General features: G+C 35.3%; 1 protein-coding gene across 10 annotated transcripts in view; it reads left to right on the top strand.

Moving 5' to 3' along the window:
* LOC105481764 (progesterone immunomodulatory binding factor 1) overlaps positions 1–21,304 on the top strand; it is a 282,457-nt gene that overhangs the window by 76,094 nt on the left and 185,059 nt on the right. The window lies entirely within an intron of this gene.

Here is a 21,304-nt window from a genome sequence, read left to right as displayed (position 1 = left end):
CACTTTCAATTGTTTGACTATATAGAGCGTAAACAGTGGCTACCTTATTTTTTTAACTTTTCATTTTGAAATCACTTCAGAAAAGTTGCTAAAATGGTGTGAAAGTTTCTGCATACCCTTCACATACTAATAAACTTTTGAAATTTAGTTCAATGGGTCTTTTAGTTGTTAAATGAAGACCAGATTAATTTGAGATATAAGCAATACATAAAACTAAAGTTTAAGGCGAGTCTTCATATAACTAACCTGTTGTAAAAATATTTTAGAATGACTCAAATTGTGATACTTCTGAATTCACATCAACTTTATAAACTTGGCCTATGGAAGAATTTTAATAAATGTTATATTGAAGAAGTCATTCCTATAATGTGGAAGTATGTCTTACTCTCAACATCAGTGACTCATGCCTGTAATCCCAGCACTTTTGGAAGGCTGAGGCGGGTGGATAACTTGAGGCTCGGAGTTTGAGACCAGGTTGGGCAACATGGTGAAACCCCATCTCTATGAAAAATGCAAAAATTAGCAGTGCGTGATGGTGCATGCCTGTGATCCCAGCTACTCAGGAGGCCGAGGCACGAGAATCACTTGAACCCAGGAGGCAGAGATTGCTGTGAGCAGAGATCATGCCACTGCACTCCAGCCTGGGCAACAGAGTGAGACTCTTTTCTCAAAAAAATTTTTTTTAGTTTATCTAAAAAAAGTAAAGATCATAGTATAAAAGATCATGGTATATAAATCAGCTCCTTTCATTAGAGTTCCTATAAAGCCTTCATGTTTTATATTTCATTATGTGTAACCCTTCCAGTTACAAAACTGTGTGATGTCCCCTAAAGATTCATTTGACTTTGTGTTGATGTCAGTTTTTAATGTGTAGTTTTAGGAGTGTATATTTTTAGGGATGGCTCTAGAATAAGATTTATGGGCAAACTAATAAGGTTTAAAAGAAAGCATAAGATATTACCTAGTAAATCAGAACTTATATTCTTCACTTGATAGCTACTGTGTGGTTTTGTAAAGTTGGAGAGAATAGTAAATCTGACCATAAAATTGACCAATTTATATTTATCATAAGCTCTGTTATGTCCTACGCTCTTAACCTAAATCCTTCTGATCCTACTTGTCCATACATTTGCAGCTGATATTCACCTAAAGGCCATGCAGTACTCTAATACCTAAAAGTATCTGTTAAATAATAGAGGATTCAATTATTTAATGTTTGTAAAGCACTTAGAACAGTGCCTTCCTATGATAACTACTATTATCATAGAATAATTTGTCCAATTTAGTTTTGTTGTGAAACTTTATTGAATTTTGTTCTTCACAAGTTGATATCTTTCTAATGAATTTTCCACTAAAATTTTAGATAAACTGGAAGACCTCATTTTCAAACTGCCAGATAAGAGGAAGCTTATTTATTCATAATTCTTTGAAGTCATAGTAAAGCCTTGCTTATTTAGAGCCTAATTTTCAGCCAACCTTAAATATTTATGATAGTTTTAAAATCAAGACAAGGGAAAAAAAGTCTTTGTAGATACTACTAAAAATAACCCTTGAGCAGCAAATAGAGCTAATGCTCAGGACTGTAAAGAACTATACAGAACCAGAGACTTATGGATAAATGAGTAAATGAATGAGAATAATATCTGGGAATGTAAAACTCAAAATAAGCTTAGGCTTTAACAAAATGCTTAAAATAGCTAAAGTTACTTATCTGTTTTTTAAGATATAATATCAATAAATGAAGGGAAAAGTATCCCTGCTTAGGATCATAATGTTGATAAATGATATTTTTAAAAGTAGAATTCTAGATGTATCATCAATTTAATTCTTTCTTAATTAATATATAAATTAAGTGTAATTCATGCCAAAATTTTCAAATGACTTTGTGAAACTTGACAGAGCAACACTAAAAATTCTTTTTCACAATTATCATGGCTATTCTTGTACATGTACTCTTCCACATAAATATTTATAACTATATTTTTTACATTATGCCTTTTCTTCATCTGAAGTTAAATTTTGGGGTAGTGTACATAGAGAACTAATTTTATTTTTCATGAAAATGTCAGTTTCCTTAAGTTAAACTATACATTTAATGTAAGCCAAATAGAACCCAAAGATATTTTTTTAAAAACCAGACAAATAAGTTTTGTAGCTTATATGGAAAAATTAAGTAAGTGCATTTCTAGATAAGAACAATGAATTGTGACAGGTCACTAGGGTAGCCAACTAGGGGAAAAAGAAAATTGAGATCCATACCTCATAACTTACACTGAGATAAATTTCATATGGATCAGAGATTTAAATGTAAAACCATTAAAAACCTAAGATGCCATAGGGGAATGTTTTTATAATGTTTAATTACAAAAGGCCTTTGCAACTTAGGAGTTATAGAAGTAATAAATTGATAAACTTGATTCCCTACAAATGGAAAATGTTGGTGTGGCATTACTGCCATAAGGAAAGTCAAAAAACAAATGCAAATGCAATCTTAGAAAAAATACTTGCAATATCTGTCACAGTCATGTCATTAAATTCATATTAAAACTATCCCTATTTTCAGCTGGGCATGGTGGCTCATGCCTGTAATCCCAGCACTTTGGGAGGCCGAAGCAGTTGAATCACCTGAGGTCCGGAGTTCAAAACCAACCTGGCCAATATGGCAAAACCCTGTCTCTACTAAAAATGCAAAATATTAGCCGGGCATGGTGGCACATACCTGTAATCCCAGCTACTTGGGAGGCTGAGGCAGGAGAGTTGCTTGAACGGAACTTGGGAGGCGGAGGTTGCAATGAGCTGAGATTGCACCATTGCACTCCGGCCTGGGCAACAAGAGTGAAACTCTGTCTCAAAAAAAAAAAAAAAAAAAAAAAAAAAAGCCTGTTTTCCACTAAAAACCAAAAGGTTGATAATACATTGTGTTTGCGTGGGTATGGAAAAACAGGCAATCTTAACATTGTTAGTGGGATTTTAAATTGGTACAACTAATATGGAGAGTAATTCAGTAATACCTATCAAAAGTACAAATGCACATAGCTGGTGTGTGTGTGTGTGTGTGTGTGTGTGTGTGTGTGTGTATGGAATGTATGTATGTGAGACGGAGTCTCACTCTGTTGCCCAGTCTGGAGTGCAGTGGCACAGTCTCCGCTCACTGCAGCCTCTGCCTCCCTGTTTCAAGCGATTCTCGTGCTTCAGCCCCCTGAGTAGCTGGGATTACAGGTGCGTGCCACCACACCCGGCTAATTTGTGTATTTTTAGTAAAGACGGAGTTTTGCCATGTTGCCCAGTCTGGTCTCAAATTCATGACCTCAAGTGATCTGCCTGCCTCAGCCTCCCAAAATGCTGGGATTACAGGCTTGAGCCACTACACCGAGCCACACATTGCTCTTGATCAATAAATTTTATTTCTAATAAGTTATCCTGCAGGTATACTTGCTAGGTTCAAAATGCTATATATACCACCTTATGTACTGTAGCATAGTTGACATTTAGGCAGTAGTTAAAAGAATTGTAATTCATGAAAACATTTACAGAATACAACAGTGTAGTTCTACAAAAGGAAGTAAGTGGCTCTTTATATCAGGACCAGGAAAAATCTATTAACATTTATTGCTTCTGGAGAAGGAAATTGGGTGTTGGGTGGTTGGTGGACAGATAGAGATTTTGTACCTCATAAATATGTATCCTCCTTTGTACCTCATACATATTGAAACTTACAATGTGTTTTTTTTCTTTTTTGTGTATTTTTAATTAAATTTAAACAAAGAGTGATTATTAAGAATTCTTACATACAAGTTTCAAATCATAGTTACCGAGAAACTTCAGAAATTACGTTTTTAATACTCCTGGTGAACAATGGGAGTGAATAAAGGGAGTCAACAAATGCCATCTTGTTTTCATAAAAGGGAAGAAGATAGTAGATTCTTGCAACTATTAAGGAACATATTGATATATTACATTACATATCATATTTTGATAAATTATAAATAATTTAATGCAATCTTATATAAACTTTAAGCAAATTACTTGACTTTTTTTAACTATAATGGATGTAAATACTTTGATGAACCTTTGTTTTTTCCATCTTCAGATACGTGTGATGATTCTAACCATTTAGGATTGCTTTGAGCCTTAGATATTTTATATATATATATATATATATATATATATTTTTTTTTTTTTTTTTTTGGAGACAGAGTCTCGCTCTGTCACCCAGGCTGGAGTGTAGTGGCCGGATCTCAGCTCACTGCAAGCTCCGCCTCCCGGGTTTACGCCATTCTCCTGCCTCAGCCTCCCGAGTAGCTGGGACTACAGGCGCCCGCCACCTCGCAGATACAATATATTTTAAGTGTATGACATAGATTATGCTCGGTAAGCAGCCATGCTTGCAGTGGTTTTTAAGATTGCTATTGAAATAAGCAAGTATCACCAAGAGTTAGGATGGGTTCTCTAAGAATAAATCAAAGAAGACTACATTTCAATTTTTAAGAGATATATTGCAGGGGTAAAGCATGGAAATGCGTTAGATAGGAAACAAGGGATTTGATAAGACTTTCCATGACATCCTTTTAAACAATATGGGGAAAATACGGGGACAGTTCAAGGCCAGGTAAATGGATTAGTAACTGTTGAAGGGCTTTATCCAAATGTTGTTAGAAAATCATTAATTAAGAAGTGGGTATATGATGCTCATCTGTAATATCCTGCAGTACTATATTTCTGCATTTTTGTCAGTGATTTCAGGAAAAATTAAAACTACATTTAACAAAGTTGATGTAAAACAGAGAAGAATAACAAATTAATTGAATAATGAAGTAAGGATCTAATAGATCTTTTCAGGGAGAATTAATGAACTGAATGAATTTTAATAGGAATAAATGTAAGATCATGCAGTTGGGTCCAGAAAACCTATGATTTATTGGTTTTATAGGCTTAGACGTGAAATGTGAAAATGACCTGGAAGGTTTGAATATGGAGATATTATCCTACAGTAATAGAAGTTATATGTTGAATGTCATCTGTAATTACCTTATAGAACTATGCTGATACCTGGGCACCCAAGCTTTAAACTAAAAGGTTTTCAGAGGAATACGCCATAACTGCAAAAAGATTCAAAAGTGCCCTATTAGTGATAGGCTATAACTACCTACAAATATTTTAAGCGTTCACATATGAAAGAGCTGGATTTCTTACTTGGCAAGACCTAAAGCAGTAGAATAGGGATCACTGGGTGATCACTGCAAGAAAGTGTGAAGATAGTAGGACTTTTCAGAATGCCTTAGCATCGAACACATTCTCTATCAGTAGTATTCAGGCAGAAGCCAAATTCAGTAGAAATGTGCTTGTAAAGATTGAAGCATCAAGTGGGCAGCTTGATGAGTTTAAAGCCCCCTTTCATCCTGATGTGACAACCATGTAAAAGAGTTGATACGCTCATTAAGTTACCATGCAAAAGAAATGGTGAACCCAAGCTCATTATGAGAATATTATTTAAAAGATTTCTGTAGTTCACTTTCCTCGTGTTTTTTTAGGAGTGTGTGTGTGTGTGTGACAGCAGAGAGACAGAGAATCTACTGAAGTTATTTTGAGTATAGAGTGTCTATGTTGCCTATGTGTTTAAACTCATATATTTTGGGAATATCGTATATATTTTGTATATAGTGAAACTTAAGGAAAAATATTCTGTTTTATTTTTCAGAGGTTAAATTTTTAATATTCAAATATGTGATGCTGGCTTCCTTTGTCACTTCCTATGTTTTAATCTTTATGTGGAATGTGATTTCCCTGAATCATGCTTAAGTAAAGCCTCTGGCATGCCTATACATAATGTTCTAGTCAGGTATAATTAGCCTCATCTTTTTCATTTATGTTAGAAGTTTTTATTATCAAATGCCACATTTTTTTGATTAAACAACTTGTGTTGTTATAAAGAGAAATGTATGGAAACGGCGTGCCATTTTTCAAACGAATGAAAATGGCTTTTTACTCAAAGACTTTACTTTTTCTACAAAGGAAAGTACTTTTCTCAGGCAAATAAAAGACCCATATATGTCCCAATTCAAGCTGAACAATTTGATAAGTAACAAGTACCAGTTTTCGTGAACATGAACAGTTATTATGTCATGTTCTGTTGCTTTGAATGTCTGCATGCACTCCTAAGATTGTTTCTGCCAAAAAGTGGAAATTTTAAAATTCAGTGTTTGTAGTAGAATAAATTGAATACACTGTTACATTTGTGGGCTACTACATAGAATCCTGTGTTTGGATCTAAAATGTAAGGTTGCAATTCAAAATTAATTTTAATAGTAAACTTTTTTCAGTTATGGTTTGTTTTAGATAAAAAAATGTGTTCTATGCAAGGTACAGTGGCTCACACCTGTAATCCAGGCACTTTGGGAGGCCAAGGTGAGAGGATCACTTGAGCCCAGGAGTTTCAGACCAGCCTGGGCAACATAGTGAAACCTAATCTCTACAAAAAATGTAATAATTATTATATATAAGATATATATTATGTACATGTATGTTATGTATTTTAAAGTAATTTTCATTGTAAGTATTTTTAAGTAAATATTGTTTGAAATTATGTTTTCAATCCCAACTTCTCTGGTAATGGTAGGAGTTTTGTCCTCATTTTATACTGGTACAAGGCCAAAGCAAGAAGGCATGCAAAATGAGATGAGCAGAGTAAGTGATTTTTATGTCATATTGGGCTAGTTTAAAGTTTGATAAAGAAACCAGCTGTCCTGAATTTCCATTCAGTGGTTTTTTTTTTCATATTTCTATATACTTTTATCTTTATATTTTAATCTGCTACCAGGCTAGAGTGCAGTGGCATGATCTTGGCTCACTGCAGCCTCCACCTCCCAGGGTTCAAGCAGTTCTCATGCTTCAGCCTACTGAGTAGCTGGGACTACAGGTGTGTGCCACCACACCCCGCTAATTTTTGTATTTTTGGTAGATATGGGGGTTTCGCCATGTTGGTCAGGCAGGTCTCAAACTCCTGACCTCAAGTGATCAGAAAAAATGCAGCAATTGTTGAAGCCAAAAATATGGCAATAGAATAAGATGGCAAAAACTGATGAGAGAAACTATATATGAAAATGATAGTACAGAAATAAAAAGGAATGAAAGAGAAATAGTATTTAGGGTCAGGGAAGTTCTGGAAAACCATGTTGGTAATTTGAGGCTGGATGTTTATAAAACAGAAAAAAGAATAAAGTGATGAAAACAGAGAAAAAGTAATTGACATGGAGGACAGCCAGTATATATTCACCTTCAGTGTGTCAAGGGAAGAAAACAACAAAATGGAACAGGAAAAAAAAAACATTTAGAGATACAATAGAAGAAAACATTTTCTGAAATAAGGAATCTGCAATTTAGAAGAACTCATCACATTCTGGGTAGTGGGAAGAGGATGGGAAACAGCAGTGTCGTAAATCTAAGTGAAGTTACAGAACATGAATGTTAAAGGAAGAGAATTAGAAGTATCTGGGCAGAATAAGTAAGTCATTTACTAAGGAAAAAATAAGTCTAAGCTGCATGCAGTGGCGTGCCTATAGACCCAGGTACTCAGGAGGCTGAGGCGAGAGAATCGCTCAAGTCCAGGAGTTGAGGACCAGCCTAGGCAACATAGTGGGATGCCCACCTCAAATAAACAAATAAATTAATTTATTTGAGCTCAACGTTTTCTTCCATAATAATACTTTATTCATTTAGCAATATTTATTAACCACCAAGCACCATTTTCAGGCACTGTGATTAAGGATTTAACAGGATGAAAGGCTCTCTGTCTTAATGGAACTTGTATTTCTGTGATGTAAATCAGAAAATATACAAATAACAAAATAAATAATTTTTAGAGAGTAGCAATTATTTGAAATATATGAAATAGGGTATGATTCAGGGAGGTGCGCAGTCTGAAAGATGAGAAGGAACCAGTCATGTGAGGTCCCATGAAACATATTACATATGGCCTTCCTGAAAAACCTGTTGGAAATTGTAACTTCACATGGATTGAGATGTCAAGGTAAAGAAGAACTGGCAGTGAACATTTAGTGTAAAATGTAATCTTAATGACCTTTATCATTTTGGTTACAAAACATTGTAATCATAATTGTTAACAAGAAATTATAACGTAAAAATAATAGTAGTGGCAAAATAGCAGAAACTTGCAACTAAAATTAGGGAATTGATGGTAAGAGAAATAGTGTTTGTACGTATTATATATATAATGTTCTCAAATTTCATGAAATAATAGTTTTATGAAGAAATATATGTTTTAACATATCACTTAAAACTATAAATGGAACAGGCCATATATTTTGCGTACTACTGGAGGAGGGGGAAAAAAATCAATCACAGGCTGTATAACAAAGGACAGATAGCAAAGCAAACACCAAAGAAGTAAAAAAACAGAGACCCTAAATTAAGATGGAGGAAGGCTAAACATATCTTTTCTAATAGCAATTGTAAATGTGACAAACACACCTTGTATTTAGGAAAAGAAATACAGTTGGGGTCAAAAATGAAACTTCTTCCACATTAGTAAGTGACTCAGGGCCGGGCACTGTGGCTTGTACCTGTAATCCCAGCACGTTGGGAGGCCGAGGCGGGTGGATCACAGGTCAGGAGATCGAGACCATCCTGGCTAACACGGTGAAACCCCATCTCTACTAAAAATGAAAAAAAAAAAAAAAAAAATTAGCCGGGCGTGGTGGCGGGTGCCTGTAGTCCCAACTACTCAGGAGGCTGAGGCAGGAGAATGGCATGAATCCGGGAAGCACAGCTTGCAATGAGCGGAGAGCTCGCCAGTTCACTCCAGCCTGGGCGACAGAGCAAGACTCCGTCCCCAAAAAAAAAAAGAAAGTGACTGAGGATTTTTAAAGATGGAAAAAAGGCAAAATAATACAGAATTAAACTATTCTAAAATAATTTATTGCAGATTGTCTTAAAATAATAACTCAGAACCTTGAGAATCCCTCTGTAATGACATTATGTACACGATAAAGATATGCTCAGAAATCTTTACATGTCAGATTTCCAAGAGGGAAAGTGCTTATTTTCCTATTCTGAGTTCCATGCCCGGCCAAGGCAGCTCAACTGTTGCCAGAGGCGATGGTTACATTTTAAAAACATGGTTTAAGGGTATGTATACTGTCTAGATAAAGTTCTAAATAAAGAGCATGCTGAACAGATAATTTCAGTTAATTGCTTACTATGGTTTATGCTTCAAAACTATTTGATGAAGCAAAGAAACTAAACTCGGAAAATATAAACAAGTTGGAATCATGTTAATTCATAAGCACTTACTAACTAAATCCTGCTTAAGGCCACATTAAAGTTACAATTATAGATATATATTGAAGTGTGTGACTCATAAATTAGCTTAAAAATCAGGTTCATTCATCTTACAGACCTTGTTTGAGAGTGAGGAGGATGGGGTGTTCCATGATCTTTTCTAAGTCTAGCCAGCTGCCTCCCAAATGTGTAATTTGGGGTTACACGTTGAGAAAGTAGACTGAATCAATACAAATATGTAAGTGTTACTAGAAAAAGAACTCAATTACATGTTCTTCTGATTACTCATCAATAGCATCAAAAGGAAATGATATGGATGAAGGAAACATATGTGTGCACATTTTTTAAGATGTTTCTTATAAATCTAGCGTCATAGTTGGTCATTATACTTGTGAACTGAAAACCAGAGAAAGTAAGAGCGTAAGTTGTGTGTGTGCGCATGTGTGTGCATGTGTGTGTGTTCATACAGCTTTCTGTATAGGCTGCTGCTCTGTTGCTTTAGGGGGAAATTTTCATAGATTTACATTTGGTAAATATACTCACATCCAAAAAAAGATGTATGAAAAATTGGAATGCCAGCGAACTAAATCAACTCATAAAAACTAAAGTTAAGGGTAAGATTATTTTCCACGATTATTTTAAAATATGATGTTTACTGGAAGGGAAGTCCAGAGAATTACCACAGATGAAGTGTGAGTGTATTTCTCCCACTTGTAAATGAGCTCTTATTTCCTACAGTGTATATTCTGGTCCACAATGAGTCATTTTCAACATGTTTCAGTTTAACTTCTAATACATTTTTAAACTTGGCAGGCATATTTAGATGAACATTACTTCCAGTTTTAGAGACTCCTTCTAAATTATACTTCAGTGTTGTAGTCATCATGAACAGTTCTTTCAGTAAAAGGAAACAGGATTGATTGGAAATGTATGTTTTGGAGGAGCAAAAAAAATGGTTACCGTTTTTAAATTTTGTTACTACATAAACCCTCTTAACATTATTTTAAAAAGTTGCAGTTGTGAGGCCCTTTTATGGATAGAAGATACTAATTTAGAGAAGAGAATATATGATGTATCCTAGATAATAGTAAAGTTAACATTTATTAAACTTTTAGTATGCCTAGCACTGTTTAACTGTTCTATACGTATTAACTATTTTAATACCTGCGTAATAGGCAGTAGTGTGTTTTCTGTAAGCCATTCAGGCCATGTTTCTATTAGAAAATGTGAAGCCCAGCACACATCTGGATATGTAACTAAAACTTCATGAGTGTTTGTAAAAACTACAATTTATATAGAGAATTTTACATATTGCCAGCTCTGAATAAGTATTTAATAATTACCTCATATAAATTTATGCAATCCTGTGAATCTTCTGGCAGATTTCATTGGCCAACCTGTCTACCGTTATCTTTTAAATATTCTTGGTTTTTGTTACTATAATTTTTACACTGTGCCTTATTATTTTTAACACTTTAAAAGTTCATAAAAATTTAGTTTGAAAACTGCTTCAAGATCATTGCAAACCTTGCATTCATTTTGCAAATGAGGAGACAAGTCTGAAGAGGTAATACAGTTTGTCCTCAGTTACACTGTTACTAGAAATGGAGCCATAATTACACATCTGTTCTCTTTGTTCCCATCCCAGTTGTTCTTTCTGCCACACCATTATGTTATACTTAGTAAATAGTATATGAAGCATAATATGTGTGAAGTTGAACATCAGTACGTATATTTTTGTTCTCAAATATACACATCAAAAACAACAAAATTTATACTGTATTTCATAGGGTTGCAATGATAAATTGCCAAAATTTGGTGGCAAAACGACAGAAATTTATTCTCCATTTTATTTTATTATTTATTTATTTATTTATTATTATTATTATACTTTAAGTTCTAAGATACATGTGCATAACGTGCAGGTTTGTTACATATGTATACTTGTGCCATGTTGCTGTGCTGCACCCATCAACTCGTCAGCACCCATCAACTCGTCCTTTACATCAGGTATAACTCCCAATGCAATCCCTCCCCCCTACCCCCTCCCCATGATAGGCCCCGGTGTGTGATGTTCCCCTTCCCGAGTCCAAGTGATCTCATTGTTCAGTTCCCACCTATGAGTGAGAACATGCGGTGTTTGGTTTTCTGTTCTTGTGATAGTTTGCTAAGAATGATGGTTTCCAGCTGCATCCATGTCCCTACAAAGGACACAAACTCATCCTTTTTTATGGCTGCATAGTATTCCATGGTGTATATGTGCCACATTTTCTTAATCCAGTCTGTCACTGATGGACATTTGGGTTGATTCCAAGTCTTTGCTATTGTGAATAGTGCCGCAATAAACAAACGTGTGCATGTGTCTTTATAGCAGCATGATTTATAATCCTTTGGGTATATACCCAGTAATGGGATGGCTGGGTCATATGGTACATCTAGTTCTAGATCTTTGAGGAATCGCCATACTGTTTTCCATAATGGTTGAACTAGTTTACAATCCCACCAACCACTGCTCAGTGAAATAAAAGAGGACACAAACAAATGGAAGAACATACCATGCTCATGGATAGGAAGAATCAATATCGTGAAAATGGCCATACTGCCCAAGGTTATTTATAGATTCAATGCCATCCCCATCAAGCTACCAATGAGTTTCTTCACAGAATAGGAAAAAAACTGCTTTAAAGTTCATATGGAACCAAAAAAGAGCCCGCATCTCCAAGGCAATCCTAAGTCAAAAGAACAAAGCTGGAGGCATCACGCTACCTGACTTCAAACTATACTACAAGGCTACAGTAACCAAAACAGCATGGTACTGGTACCAAAACAGAGATATAGACCAATGGAACAGAACCGAGTCCTCAGAAATATTCTCCATTTTAGAGACCAGAACTCTGAAACTAAGATGTTGACATGGCTTTACTCTCTCCTAAGACTCTAGGGGTAATCCTTTGATTGCTTCTTCCAGCTTCTGGGGGGCCCCCAGGCATTCCTTGGCTTCCTTGGCTTGTAACTACATTACTCTAGTCTCTGCCTCTGTCTTCATGTGGCCTTCTCCTCTGTGTGCCTCATATATGGATACATCTGATTGCATGTATGGCCCACTCAGATAATTCAGGACAGGTCTCTCATCTCAAGATACTTAACTTAATCACATCTGCAAAGACCCTTTTTCCAAATAAGGTAATAGTCACAGCTTTTGGGAGTTAGGACATGGACTTCTCTTTTTTGGCAAAGTTGGGGGCACCATTCAACCTACCACATACACCTTTTAATTCATGTGAGTTATATTTGCTTGAATTCTTCAATAAGGTTAACATTTTATTTTGAAATTGTTCAACTAGAATTTTCTAATTTTAGGAGTTACTGAAATTCTATGATATTTCTTTGGACTGTCTTTTCAACCTACTAATGTGTCATTTGCCAAACTGTTAGCTGTTGAACAAAATCATACCTTAGAGATTCTAGACTCTGCCATATCATCTATGATGTGTATTTATTATGACTTTAAAATCTTCCTGTGTGACTTTTAATAACATTCTTTAAGAACATCATGACAGTGACATTAGGATTAAAGAAACAGAGTAGTTATACATTTTTAACAGATACAGTGTAAATACCTAGCATTTTGACAAGCTATGTTAGCTTCATTTAGGCCATTTACTTGCTAAAAATTAAATTTTGCTCTACTGTATTTGAGATCCTTTAGATTTGGGATGCTCTCATGATGACTGTTTCATGTTTTATTTTCATTCCTTATTTTTTTCATTCAAGTCATTCCTGATTTTAATAAATGTTTATGCATAATATGTATCTTTGTATTATATATCCCAGTTGTATGATCATTTAGTTTCTGCTTCTGTAGAAATCATTATTACTAGATGTGAAGATATGCTGAATTCATTTTAGCCGTTGAAAGTATATTACTGTAAATGAAAGGAAAAACAACCAATATATTATATAAGTCTGTGCTTCATACAGTTATTGATATGGTTTGGGTCTGTGTCCCCACCCAAATCTCACCTTGTAGCTCCCATTATGTGTTGTGGGAGGGACCGGGTGGGAGATAATTGAATCATGGGGGGTTGGGTCTTTCCCATGCTGTTCTTGTGATAGTAAATAAGTCTAACAAGATCTGGTGGTTTTAAAAATGGGAGCTTCCCTGCACAAGCTCTCTCTCATTGCCTACCACCATCCACAAAAGATGTGACTTGCTCCTCCTTGCCTTCACAAGGAGGCCTTCTCAGCCTTGTGGAACTGTAAGTCCATTAAACCTCTTTTTTTGTAAATTATCCAGTCTCAGGTATGTCTTTATCAGCAACATGAAAATGGACTAATACAGTTATTAATAGAATTAAATGAAATTCATTATTTAATTTTAAGTACTCAACAAATATTAGCTATTATTATTACCATCATCTAGTTAGTTGATTTTTAAAGTAAGATGTGTCTATGTTCTCTTTTCAGCACCATAAAGGTAGAGCAGTCTCTGACTAGATCTGGTAAAAAATATTTCATGCAGATGAGTAAACTTCGCTATTACAGTGAGCTCTCTAAAGAAAAAGTCCCCTTTCCTTACTTACTGTATATTCTAATTGTTAGCAACTCATACAATTGGGATTTTTCTTGCATCTTTTTGTAAATTATAAAAAAAACCATGTGTTTTAAAATTGATGTTTTTTAAAACTTCAAGGTAGTGTGTTTTCATTTTATAAATGGGAAGTGTCTATATTATAGAAAAAGAAAAAGTCCCCTTTCCTTACTTACTGTATATTCTAATTGTTAGCAACTCATACAATTGGGATTTTTCTTGCATCTTTTTGTAAATTATAAAAAAAACCGTGTGTTTTAAAATTGATGTTTTTTAAAACTTCAAGGTAGTGTGTTTTCATTTTATAAATGGGAAGTGTCTATATTATATGTAAAAAGTAGAAAATTAGTTTATGCATCTTCAAATAGCAAAGCTTACGTGACCGTCACATATCTATTATTAAAATTCAAATGTTTTAATTCACTTGGACCCCAAATGTGAATTTCTCTTGGCTAGATTATTCATAGATTCTCTGCATGTAATGATGCCTATGATTTCTAAAATTCTTTTTGTCTAAAATCATGAAGATGGCAGATGCACAAAATAATACATCTCCGGGCTGTGCATGGTGGTTCACGCCTGTAATCCCAACATGTTAGGAGGCTGAGGCAGGAGGATTACTGGAGGCCAGAGTTTCAGGAACAGCCTGGGCAACAAAGTGAGACCCCATCTCTGCACACACACACAAAAATTAACCACACACAGTGGCTTGTGCCTATAATCTCAGCTACTCAGGAGGCTGAGGTTGAAGGATCCCTTGAGCCTTGGTGTTTGAGGCTGCACTGAGCTAAGATGGTGCCACTATGCTCCTGCCTGAGCAACAGAGCAAAACTCTGTCTCTTTATTAAAAAAATAAAAAGAGAAAGAAAGAATATTTCTCCTTGCCTGCAGGCGAGAATGCACCCAGATCATTCTAGTCTGATAGGCTATCCATATGCAAACCTGTAAAGGAACTCACATACCTGTAAAGGTACTCACGTACCTGTAAATGACAATGAAATGTTAGCTTCAAAATAGTTTATGGAAGTAGTTTACAGGAAAGTCAAGGTATAGTAAATAACCTATCATTTATAAGAATGGAATGTTCTGTATGTTGGTGTAACAAAACATGTCTATTCTTTTGTGTCATGTTTTGCCGTTGGTTAAACCATACATTTGATCAAGTAGTAAGTCAGCAGATACTTCAGCTTGGTATCCCGTATAACCAATATCACCTCTTCGTTATAGAAACAACCTCTTCCATGGCTGGGTGCAGCAACTCATTCCTGTAATCCCAACACTTTAGGAGGCCATGGTGGGAAGATCACTAGAGGCTAGGAGTTTGAAACCAGGCTGGGCAACATAGTGAGACCCCAGCTCTACCAAAATTTTTTTAAAAAATTTTTTTAAAGACAAAACTACTACTTCCCATTATTGTCTGTACCCTAACTAAATATTAAGCATTCCACTTGTAAGAAAGTTATTAGCTCTGATCGCCTCTCTTTATTCTTATGTATGAGTTTTCATTCCACAAATTTTAGACAGTGTTTACAAAGTGTAAGTTATACAAAGGTATAGCTAAAGGTTGTGGCTACTTAACCATACATATATCTCTCTCTCTCTCTTTAATGATAGAGACCACTAGAGCAGTATTGACTTAAATGGCTCAAATATTTCATGAGCTTTCAATAAAAAAGACTAGCAATAGTAATTTTGAGTTTATTTAGGTAGGATTATGAAAAAAGTTATCTTTTTTCTTTTTATAAATTTTGTTTGTAAAAATTATAATTTAATTGTATAAGCACTTTTATGAATTTTTAATTGCAGATAACATCTGATAAATGTTATAAATTTGTTCCCACATAATTGTACATGACATACAATTCCATATAGCTAAACTCATTTTCCATTACCATTTTATAATAGAACCTAATGGAAATTAATTAACATGACTGCCTTTTTCCTGTGAGAATTGAGTCTCCATAGCCCATTCTATGAACTGTTCTCTGCCTTCCTTAATTCTTTAATGTATAGATGAACCTAACATTCCCTTCCTGTCGATTTCAGATGTTTAATGTTGCTTGCCTTGTTTCCTTTTATTTTAAATGAGAGCCGACATTATGAGCTCAGCACTTAACTGAGTACATCAAAGGCAAAAGAGAAACATATCTCTCCCCATGGTTTCAGATGAGAATCTGGAGAAAAATATGTACGTGTGCTCAGATTTCTCTTTGTTGGAGTATGGACTATGGAAAGAGAAATAAAATGCCAAAGTATCTCTCTAAACTTTTCGTATGGTGGGCTAGAAATTGTTCAAGTCAATATTTATTGAACCTTTGTACATGACACACTGTAGAGAATTTTAAAAATTAAAACAATTTCTGTTTTGAAAGAGCTGAAATACATATATACATATTTATATTTTAAAGCAAAATTTTATATATGTTAAGAAGTCTGTTGTAGCCTGTGAATGTCCCTATCTGTTTTGGGAGTGGCCTTTTAGAAGAGGTGGTACATGAGACAAGCATTTGAAGTGTGAAATTTGACATGCAGATATGAAAGAAGACTATTCCAAAAATGTTATAAACCTAAATATAGAAGAAACAAAGTAAAAGAATTGTCAAAAAACAACAGATAATTCATTCACCTGATTCAGAGTGTACAAGTAGAAAAGAGATAAGGATAGACAGTTTCATTTTTTGGTAGAATGTCAGAATAAAGAGCTTTTATTTACTTCAGTGGGCAGTGAGGGCTGACATGATGAGATTTACGTTTTAGAGAATTAGCTTGGCAGTAATATATGTATATGTATTTATGGTAATTCAAGATGCCCTGAATAGGAGTGCCTGAAGTCCAGATGATTGGTAACTATGGCCTGAATTGGATGGTGGCATAGAGAATAAAGATGGGAAAATTGGTTTTAGAAATACAAGTTGGAGGTGATGGGGGGTAGAGATTTTTCCACCTGTTCTCTACTGCCATCCTTCATCCCTCACAAAGAAAAGAAATTTTTAGTGCGTTTAGATCATATTCCAAAATATAGTTTGGGCCATGCTTCTAGTCAAGTGGTGTCTGTCTGTCTGTCTGTCTCTCTCTCTCTTTCTGTTTCTCTCTCTCTCTCTTTCGAGACAGAGTCTTGCTCTGTCACCCAGGCTGGAGTACAGTGGCGTGATCTCAGCTCACTGCAACCTCCGCCTCCTGGGTTCAAGTGATTCTCCTGCCTCAGCCTCCCGAGTAGCTGGGATTACAGGTGCCCACCACCTTACCCGGCTAATTTTTGTATTTTTAGTAGAGACAGGGTTTCATCATGTTGGCCAGGCTGGTCTCGAACTCCTGACCTTGTGATCCACCCGCCTCGGCCTCCTAAAGTGCTGGGATTACAGGCGTGAGCCTCCGCACCCAGCCTCAAGTGGTCTTTCTCTAAAAGATTACAGTCATGATTAGAGCTTCCCCTTCCACGTCATCTGTTCCTAGCTCTGGCAAAACGGGGTGGAGCTCACTTGTACCACTTCTCAGTCTTCTGCATTATATACATGCTAATGTATGTAGACTCCAGGAGCCAACCAGTGTTAAGATGGTGTTGGGCCTTAATGTCCTCTCTTAAACCTACTACTCTTAGTTGGAGTTTTTACTACAAGCGCAGCTAATAATGTAGTCACAATTTTATTTCCAATTTGCTACTGTCCCCTTTTTCAAAAGCCTCATGGTAAGGGGATGCTTGTTTTAATAAAGCATTTAGACAATTTTTTAACTCACCCTAATATCATTTAATAGCACCCAGTCCCTGTATCACCACTAACAGATGGATCCTGTTACAATAGAGGCAATATAATTTACGTTTAAGAGTACAGTTTCTGGAGGGTAAATAGCCTAGGAGGTTATGATCCCAGCTCTATTGTTCCTGGGTGCATGACTTTAGGGAAGTTACTTAACCTCTATGTCTCAATTTCCTCATGTATTAAATATAATAATAGTAACTTATAGAATTGTGAGGAATAAATAAGTGTTATAGCGTTTGTTACATAATGTGTTAAATATTAGCTATTGTGATTATTACAGGATGCAGTAACTGACAATAATTGAAAGCATCTTGGAGATTTATCAATGATTCCTACAGAATTTTCTGGGTTGTTTGAGATGATAGTGATTTCATTATCAGAAATAGGACTTTCAGAAAGCAGAAGTGATTCATGTGTTAATGAAGGCTATAATTTTGATTTAGGAATTGTACTTGAAGTGCTAAAGCACCATTTAGGTATAGAAATAGAGTTGACAAATAAGAATAAGGATCTCGAACCTGGGAGAAATAACAAGCCTATAAATAAAGATTTGGGGTATATCAACAATGCTGAACCCTGTAGTAAGTGCCCTGAAATTGGGGAAGAGGTTTAATAATTGCTGTGGAGCAATATTGTGCTAAATGTTTTAGGAGTTTTGTTTGTTTAATTAATTTTATTCTCAATTTTTATTTCTCATAATTGCTTTGTGTGAGGAAATTAAGGCTCAAGGAGGTTTTCTGAAAATGCCATGGCTGGAGTTTACAAATAAATTACAAAAACTTTAAGTAACTTTAGCAAGATTACAGGATACAAGTTACTATGAAAAAAATTTAATTGTATTTCTGTATGTTAGCGCTATGCATGTAAGAATTGGAAATTTTCTAAAATAAACCTTTTCAATAGCAGAAAAATATCAAATACTTAGGGATAAAATTAACAAAATATGAAGCAAGTACAGGACCTGTACACTGAAAACTAGCAAATATTGCTGAGAAAAAAACAAGGAAAACCTAAATAAGTGGAGCAAGATATCATGTTCATAGATTTGAACACTTAATTTTGCTGTAATGTCAGATTTTCCCAAACCAACGTAAATATTAAGTGCAACTCTGATCAAAAACTCAACAGACTTTTTTGTAGTCTAATCAGCTAACCTAAAATTTACATAGAAATCGAAAGGACCAGAATATCCGAAACAATTTTGAAAAAGAGAGATGAAGGTGCCTAGTGAGGAAATGATAATCTTTTCAGCAAATCTTGCTAAACCATTTAGATATCCATATATAAAAAAGTACACCTCCACCCCTACTTCGTACCTACAAAATTAATTTGTAATTCATATATCTAAATGTAAGATCAAAAACTAGAAAATAAAGGGAAACCCTTAGAAACCTTGAGTTATCAAAGGTTGCATAAATAGGACATAAAGAACATGAACCATCAAGAAAAACTTGTTTCCTTTTTTTTTTTTTTTTTGAGCTGGAGTTTCGCTCTTGTTGCCCAGGCTGGAGTGCCCAGGCAGTGGGCGCGATCTCTGCTCACTGCAACCTCCGACTCCCCAGTTCAAGTGATTCTCCTGCCTCAGCCTCACAAGTAGCTGGGATTTCAGGCATGCACCACCACGCCCGGCTAATTTTGTGTTTTTAGTAGAGGTGAGGTTTCACCATGTTGGTCAGGCTGGTCTGACCTCAGGCCATCCACTCGCTTTGGCCTCCCAAAGTGCTGGGATTACAGGTGTGAGCCACCACACCTGACCTAAGAAAAACTTGATATTTCAACTTGGCTGTAGTTAGGGGACAAAAAGAAAAACTCGTTAAATTGTACTTGTTCAAAATTTTTTTAAAAATTGCTCTTCCGTTAATAAAGGAGAAAGACAAGCCATAGTCTTGAGGAAAATATTTGAAAACCACATATCTAATAAAGGGCTTACATCCAAAACTCTTGCAACTTAAGGAGACAAGCTACTCAATTTAAAATTTTTTAAAATGGCCAAAGGATTTGAACAGTTACTTCATGAAAGTAGAAATACAGATGACCAATAAGCACAAGAAAAGATGCTAAACATTATTAATCATCAGGAAAATGGAAATTATACTGAAATTCATTACCGCTACAACCACTACAATGGCTAGATTTTAAAACACTGAATATTACCAAGTGTTGGTAAGGTTGTCAGTTAACTGGAATGTCCACACATTGCTTATGTGAATGCAGAATCACAGTCACTTTGGAAAACAGTTTGACAGTTTTTTAGAAGGTTAAACATAAACTTAGTATAAGACCCAGCATTCCTACTTCTAGTTATTTACTCAAGAGAAATGAAAACCCTATATACATGTAAAGACTTCTGTGTAAATGTTTATAGCCGCTATATTTCTAATGTCCCCAAACTGAAACAACTAGTGCATCAAACTAAATTTGAGTTTATACATGCCATGGAATACTACATAGCAATAAAGAAGGAGGATACTCTTTATACATGGAAAATATTTTTATTATAAAAGTCTATGTTGAAAGAAGACAAACACAAAAGACTACATAGTGTTTGATTCCATTTATATGACATAATAGAAAAGGCAAAACTAATGACACAGATCCAATCAACAGTTGCCAAGAACCAGGGGTGGAATGAGAGAACTGACTGAAAAGTAGCAGCACAGAAAGTTTTGGGGGGTGATGGGAATGATATGATCGTAGTCATGGTTGCATGACCATAAACATTTGTTGAAACTTACGAACTTGCACACTTAAAATTGGTAAATTTCGTATGTAAATTATGTTCCAGTAAAACTGGTTTTTTAAATGACTTAAGTGGCTGTTTATTTTTTAGAGCAGTTTTAGGTTCACTGCAAAATTGAAAGGAGGTACAGATTGCTCATATAACCCCTACCCCTACATATGTATGGCCTACCCCATTATGAACATACCCCACCAGAGTGCTACGTTTGCTACAATTGATGAATCTACACTGACAAATCATTATCACCCAAACTCTATAGTTTTCATTAGGGTTCACTCTTGGTCCAACTACTTTTTAATTCCTTCATCTCTGGTCCAAGTTCACTCTTGGGGTTGTACATTCTATATGTTTGGACAAATCTGTAATGCATATATCTATCAATGTAGTATCATTCAGAATAGTTTCATTACTGTATTATTTTACTGTCTCCTTAACTTTTTCAAAATGTCAGAATCATACAGTTTGTAATCTTTTCATGCTGTCTTTTTTTACTTAGTCGTGTGTGTTTAAGGTTTCTCCCTGGCTTTTCATGACTTCATAGCTCATATCTTTCAGTGCCGAATAATATTCTATTGCTGAGATGTATCACAGTTCATCTGTTCACCTACTGAAGGACATCTTGTTTGCTTCCAGGTTATGGCAGTTATGAATAAATCTGCTATAAACATCCTTGTGCAGTTTTTTGTGTAGATAAGTGTTTAACTCTTTTGGGCAAGTATTCAAAGAGTATGATTGTTGGATCTTATGGTAAGAGTGCTTAGTTTTTTGTAAGAGACCACAAAGTGTGTCAGTGTAGTGTGGGGGAAAAAAAAAAGAAGAAGAAACCACTAAACTGTTTTCCAAAGTGGCTATATCGGTATGCATCACCACCGGCAGTGAATGAGAATTCCTGTCACTCCACATCTTTGCCAGCATTTG

The sequence above is a fragment of the Macaca nemestrina genome, chromosome 16 (assembly GCF_043159975.1).
Source record: "Macaca nemestrina isolate mMacNem1 chromosome 16, mMacNem.hap1, whole genome shotgun sequence".
Classification (NCBI taxonomy): domain Eukaryota; kingdom Metazoa; phylum Chordata; class Mammalia; order Primates; family Cercopithecidae; genus Macaca; species Macaca nemestrina.
The sequence above is the reverse complement of the archived record's forward strand: the minus strand, read 5'-3'. Positions and strand labels throughout refer to the sequence as shown.